This window comes from Sturnira hondurensis, unplaced genomic scaffold (assembly GCF_014824575.4).
Source record: "Sturnira hondurensis isolate 20B ecotype Veracruz unplaced genomic scaffold, ASM1482457v3 Scaffold0013537, whole genome shotgun sequence".
Taxonomy (NCBI): Eukaryota; Metazoa; Chordata; class Mammalia; order Chiroptera; family Phyllostomidae; genus Sturnira; species Sturnira hondurensis.
In genome coordinates, this window is record NW_028086168.1 from 3,490,107 (window position 1) to 3,497,414 (window position 7,308).

The window sequence follows — 7,308 nt, forward strand, 5'->3', positions numbered from 1 at the left end:
AATTATCGACTATCTTCTCTATGCTGTGCTCTACATCTCCATGACTATTTTGTAACTAGCAATCTGTACTTCTCAATCCTTTTACCTTCTTCACCCAGTCCCCCATCTCCCTTCCCCTCTGGCACCCATCAGTCTGTTCTTTGTATCTGAGTCTGTTTTTGTTTTATTGATTCATTTATATTCTTCTCTAGATTCCACACATCAGTGAAATTATGAAGTATTTATCTTCCTCTGATTGAGTTATTTTACTTAGCATAATAGCCTCTAGGTCCATCTATGCTGCTGCAAATGGTAAGATTTTTTAATGGACAAATGATAATCCATTGTAAATATGCACCACTTCTTTATCTACTCCAATACTGATGGGCACTTGGGTTGCTTCCATAGATAGCTTGTCTCTTGTAAGTAACACCGAAATGGATGCAGGGGTGTGTACATTTTTTAGAGTTTGTATTTTGGGATCTTTCAGAATCACTGGGGCATAAGGCAGTTCCATTTTCAATTTTTTTGAGGAAACTCCATACTATTTTCTACAGTGGCTGCACAAATCTGCATTCCCGCCAATGCATGGAGGTTCCCTTTTCTCATATCCTTGCCAACGCTTGTTTGTCGGTTTATTTTTTACGGATAGCCATTCTGACAGATATGATGTGGTATCTCATTGTGATTTTAATGTGCATTTCTATGATGATTAGTGATGTTGAATATCTTTTCATATGTCTACTGGCCATTTGTATGTCCTCTTTGGAGAAGTGTCTACTCAGGTTCTTTGCCCATTTTTGAAATTAGATTGTTTAGTTTGTGTGTGCCAAGTTGTGTGACTTCTTTTTTTCTTTCTTCTTTTTCCTCCTATTAAGTAGGCCTGTTATTTTTGTGTTTTTCTTTTTTTAAATTGATGGTCCTTTACTGGTTTTCCTTCCATGAGTGGCCATGACCAGGTAGAAAAGGTAAGGAGAACCAGGTGGTGTGCGGAGGGGTCATCTCTACAAAATCCCATTTACCCACAGAACTAAGCAGATAAGCCCAGTCACTACTGTGGTAGAGGTTGGCAGCACGGGAAAAGGAGGATCAGGTGGAGAGTTGGGTTGCCATTAAATAATACGGGTCCTCCCATACTGGAGTGCCTATGGGGGCACTTGTTTTGCTTCAACCCAAGAGGAATCAGAAGATCAAAAGCAGTTTGGGAAGGCCAGACTGTCAGGGGCGGAAGGAGGAGAAAGGTTTAGGGGCTGAGAGGGGTGTTTGGCAACTAGATGAAGGGATTGCCTTCCCCCCTGCTGCCCTCAGTCTGGCAGGAAGTGGGCATCCTGCAACCTCATGGGCAGGTCTCGGGCTGCCAGATGCTGCAGGCAGGAGGTAGAGGGGTTTCAAGAAGGCTTGCCCTCCAGGGAGATAACAGCATTGCGTGCCAGCTTCTCTGCCAGAGTGCAGCGGTCCTTGGCCTTCTCGGGAATTTCCTTGTAATTCATGCTTGATCCCCAACAGCTTCTTCTTGATGAGGTTCTTGGTGCTGGCATAGATCATTTTGCTCTTAACGGCTGCAGATTCGGGGGCCCAGAAGATACTCCGTCTTGCTGTTCTTGGGCTTACAGGTTGTGTCATACAGGGTATAGCAGCAGTCTTTGGCAGCATCTTGACAAAGGTGGCATAGCGGTTGTCTACAATCTAGCCCATGTCATCGACCAGGATCTCACCGCCCTCCTCCAGAACGATGTTCTTGTGTTTACTCAAGCAAAAGAGTCCCACCTTCTTGCATTTGTTCACCTCCTCTGGTGTTAAGGGCTTAGGAAGCTTCACATCATTGAACACTTTGATGACTCCATCAGAGACAGCCATACTGCAGGCCTTGTTTCCAGAAGCAGAAAGGAGATAGCAAGAAGAGCCTGAGAAGACGAGAGCCACTGCAGCTGCTGCTGGGGTCTGACTGCCTGATTTCTTTCAAAACCTATTTTGCCAGGAAGAAATTCAATCTTCAGAAGGAAAAAAGCAAGAACTCAGATTGCAAAGTCTTTGCATTGATAGAAGTGTAGATTCTGTAACTGGGGAGGGGGGCATCACATAATTACTTGAGATCTTTTTAGTGAACCGTCATGAAAATATTATCTTCAAGGCAATTTTACGGATTTTGAAAGAAGATATCGTTGGGCAAACAAGGGGAGGTAACGCTCTGAGCGCACACGTCAGGCCTTTCGGAGGAGCCTGTGTTATATAGGAAACTCACAGCAGTAGCACACCTGCAGGGCCAGGCCCCAGCACTCTGAGGAAGCAGGCAGAGATCTAGCAGTACCCTGTGCCATTGCCAGACTCTGAGAGAAGGAACCCTTGTGCTGGAGACCTTTGAGTTGAATGATTGGGGAACACTAGTTCTCATCCTGCTATGGATCAGGAGCTGAATAAACACCTCTTAAAGATGGTAAGGGGAGCCGCTGCCACTACTGCTGCTGCCACCACCGTGGTTCTTTGCCTTGTGTGGCCCCAGTGGCTGCCAGCACTGCTGCTTGCGGCCCGCTGCCCTGGCATCCCAAGCCGCCTCCCATCGCGCGGGCCCGGGCGCAGGTGGTTTTAATTTTGGGAAAAGGTGGAGAGAGAAGATGGCAGCTAGGTAAAAGGGAGCAGATTCCATTTCCCCCTACACACGGGAAAGAAACCTGGCCGATCTACGGAGGAACAGTAAGTACCACAGCATAGATGAAAGTAGAAGTTCAAAAATTGTAGCGGACATTGGAAAACCAGATGGTAAGGAGAATGCTTCAGGAAAATAAGGGCCAAGGGATCCTCGCGGGGACCAGGGAGGCTGCAGCCCCAGGCCTGGGGCCCTCTGGGCGGGCCACCGGGCTCTTGGGAGAGAGCTGGGTCAGCGCTCTCTCCCCCAGCAAGCAGGGTCTGAGCGGCACTGGGAGAGACCTGGTTGCGCGAAGTCTGGGAGAGGGGAGTAAGGACTGAGTGGCAAACACACGGGGGCTGTGAGCACCCACACAGAGACCCGGGAAGAGTGTGTTCCGGAGCCTGGGTGACCAGAGGCAGCCTGGCTGGGCTCCCACAACCTGGGGAGAGAGCGCTTTGTGGAATACCCGGGGCCCACACCCAGGGACCTGAAGAGAGCATATGAGCTTCAGGAGATCCAGAGCCCACATCTGTAAACCTGCCCCTCAGCCTGCTGCAGCCAGGAAGAACAGAAAAACTGGCCAGTTTAAAACCAGCAAGAATTTTTTTTTTGTTTTTGTTTTTTGTTTGTTTGATTTTTTAGAAGTAATTTTTAATTTTGTATTATTTTTATCTCCAATTCCTTATTCTTCTCTTTCCTTCTTTCTTATTTTATTCCTTCTTCCATTCTTTCCGATTTTATCTCTTCTACCTTCCTTAGTCTGCTTTTTTTTGAAATACCCACAAGTGAGACAAAAAAACCCGGAACTGTGAAAAGACCAGAGTTGGATCCGAAGAGGGGACATCCCAACAGCTGAGACAGAGAGACAAATTTCACTTTGCTATTATAGAGAACCTGCAAGATATTTCATATTTGTATTTTTTTATTCTTACATCTTTTATTTGAATAATATTTTTGTATTCCTCTTCTTTCTGTTTAGTCTTCTTTGGTTGGCTGGTTATATTGTATTGTTTGACATGCTTCCCCTGTTCTTTCATTCATAGAATATTGCTAATTTACTGTCTTTCACTTCACTTGTGCTCCACTAGCACACTATTGAAGGTCCGATACTTCCTATTTTTGGTATCTAGATCTCATAGATTCTGTCATATGATTGTTGCTCTAACATTATTGTAAATAATAGCTGTTCCATACTGTTGTAAATACACCCCTCCCAGATCTCAGCCCACTTCATGGTTTCCTAAACTCTATTACTGTAGTGATTAACTCTATTCTCTCACACATTATACCTATTTACTAGCCTTTATTCTCACCTTACCTCAGAATCTGACTTCCCACAACCTCACTGCTTTCTAGATCCAACTCATAATCCTTCCCTCTCCAATAAGAGTCTTACCTTCTTTTCATCCTTTCTAAAAAGTGGCTAGTTGGGTGGAATGTTAATACTATACAGTGCCAAAGGATCTCCTATCACTTTTTTACTGGCTGCTACTATAAATAGCATAGAATACTCTCTTGCTGTCTTAAACCATTTTGCCTTACCCCTCCAACTGATCACAAAAAAGAGTAGGTGGAAGTGGTGAACACCAGGATACCCGAAGGAGACTGCACCACTGAATCTCACAGGTATTCTACCACATAAGTTCACACCATAAACCCAAGGAGCCAGAACAGATCAATTTAAGAAGCTGAGGCTAACAAGAAGAGTCTCACAAACCATGGAAAGACAAAGAAACAATCCCCAAATGAAAGAAAAGGAGAAAACCTCAGAAAGAATGCTAAATGAAAGAGACACAATTCAACTATCAGATACTGAGTTCAAAGCAGTGGTTATCAGGAAGATCCATGAGCTCACAACGAATTACCAGAAACTACAGGGAAACTATGATGAACTCACTGCAAACTATATCAGCATGAAAAAGGAAATAGAAACTATCAACAACGGCCAAGAGTAAATGAAGAATACAATATCTGAACTGAAGGACACAGTAGAAGGAATCAAAGCAGGACAGATAAAGCAGAAGATCAGATCAGTGAGCCAGAGGACAAAGTAGAAAGAAACACCCAGAAAGATCAAGAAAAGGAAAAGAGGCTCAGAAAGAATGAAGAGGGATTATGGGAAATACAAGACAATATAAAATATAATAATATTCAGATAATAGGGATACCAGAAGGAGAAGAAGAAGATTAAGGGATAGAAAACCTATTTGAAAAAGTAATAATGGAAAACTTTCCCAATTTGATGAGAGAAAAAGTCACACAAATCTGGGAAACACAGTGAGTCCCAATCAAGAGGAACACAAAGAGGCCCACTTCAAGACACATCATAATAAAAATAGCAAAATTCTAAGACAAAGAGAGAATCTTAAAGACAGCAAGGAAGAAAAAGGAAATAACATACAAGGGAGTCCTGATAAAGTTAGCAACTGACTTCTCAATGGAAACACTCCAGGCCAGAAGAGAATGGCAAGAAATATTCCAAGTATGAGAACCAAAGGGCCTGTAACCAAGGCTACTTTACCTAGCAAGGCTTTCAATCAAGATAGAAGGCCAAATAAGGAGCTTTCCAGCTAAAATAAGTATAAAAGAATACACCTCCACCAAACCAGCTCTGCAAGAGATGCTAAAGGGACTGCTTTAAGAAAAGAAAGGAAAAGAAAGAGAGAGAGGAACACAGGTATGAAAATGACAATGAATAAGTACCTATCAATAATAACCTTAAATGTAAATGGATTGAGTGCTCCAACTAAAAGACATAGAATAGCTGAATGGATAAGAAAGCATGACCCACACATATGCCGCCTACAAGAGACCCACCTTAGGACAAAAGACCTACACAGATTGAAAGTAAAGGGCTCGAAACAAATTTTCCAAGCAAATGGACAGGAGAAAAAAGCCAGGGTGGCAATATTTATATCAGATAGAATAGATTTCAAAAAAGGGCCATAAAGAGAGACCCAGAAGGTCACTTCATAATACTCAAAAGGAGACTCCACCAAGAAGACATAAACATTGTAAATATATATACACCAATGTAGGAGCACCCAAATACATAACGAAAGCCTTAGAGGACTTCAAGAAAGATATTGACAGCAACACAATTATAGTAGGGGATTTTAACACTCTACTGTCAAAAATGGACAGATCTTCCAAACAAAATATCAACATTGTGACACTGAACAGTGCCCTAGATGAAATGGACTTAACTGATATATATATAGAGAGAGCCCTTTATCCCAAAGAAGCTAAATACACATTATTTTCAAATGTACATGGAACATTTTCAAAGATAGAGCACATGATAGTACACAAAACAAGCCTCAACAAATTTAAGAAAATTGAAATCATACCAAGCATTTTCTCTGACCACAAGGGACTGAAACTGGAAATCAACCCCAAAGGAAATACCCAAAACACTCAAAATCATGGAGATTGAATGGCATGCTATTAAACAATTAATGGGTCAAGAATGAAATTAGGGAGGAAATCAAAAAGTTTCTGGAAACAAATGAAAATAAACTCACAACAACCCAAAACTTATGGGACACAGTGAAGGCAGTCCTGAGAGGGAAGTTCATAGCAATAGAAGCTTACCTAAAGAAGACAGAAACATTTCAAACAAACAACCTAACCCTATGCCTACAAGAACTTGAGGAACGACAACAAAGACAGCCCAGAGCACATAGGAGGAAGGAAATAACCAAGATCAGAATTAAATGACATAGAGACTAAAAGCACAATTCTAAGGATCAATGAATCCAGGAGTTGGTTTTTTGAAAAGATAAACAAAATCGACAAGCCTTTAAATAGGCTCATCAAGAAAAGAAGAGAGATGACCCAAATAAACACAATCAGAAATGAAAGAGGAGAGATTACAACTGACACCACAGAAATACAGAGAATTGTAGGAAATTACTATGAAGAACTGTATGCCAAGAAACTTGAAAACCTAGATGAAATGGAAAAATTTCTAGAAAAATATAATCTCCCAAAACTCAGTGAAGAAGAAGCAGAAAGCCTGAACAGACCAATAACAGCAGAAGAAATTGAAGCAGTAATAAAAAAACTCTTGACACACAAAAGCCCTGGACCAGATGGTTTCACAGGAGAATTCTACAAAGCATTTAAGGAAGAGCTAACCCCTATCCTTCACAGACTATTCCAAAAAATCCAAAATGATGGAAGACTCCCACACTCTTTATGAAGCGAACATTGTCCTAATCCCCAAACCTGGTAGAGACACAACAAAGAAAGAAAACTTCAGGCCAATATCACTGATGAACATAGATGCTAAAATCCTCAACAAAATATTGGCAAACTGCATCTAACAATGCATTAAAAAGATCATACACCATGATCAAGTGGGTTTGATCCCAGGGGTGCAAGGATGGTTCAATATTCACAAATCAGTAAATGTAATACATCACATAAACAAAAGCAAAGACAAAAATCACATGATCATATTAATAGAATGAGGAAAAGGTATTTGATAGAGTACAGTGCCTATTTATGATAAAAATACTCAGCAAAGTGGGAATAGAGGGAATATTTTTCAATATAATAAAGGCCCTATATAAGAGACCTATAGCCAACATCATACTCAATGGGCAAAAACTAAAAGCTTTTCCACTAACATTAGAAACAAGACAAAGTTGTCCACTTTCACCACTTCTATCCAATATAGTATTGGAAGTCCTAGCCAC

At 41.5% G+C, this 7,308-nt stretch overlaps 1 pseudogene; it reads right to left on the bottom strand.

Annotated features, from left to right (window-relative positions):
* Nucleotides 1–1,367: 1,367 nt before the first annotated feature.
* Nucleotides 1,368–1,836, bottom strand: LOC118997951 (cofilin-1-like; annotated as a pseudogene).
* Nucleotides 1,837–7,308: the final 5,472 nt, after the last annotated feature.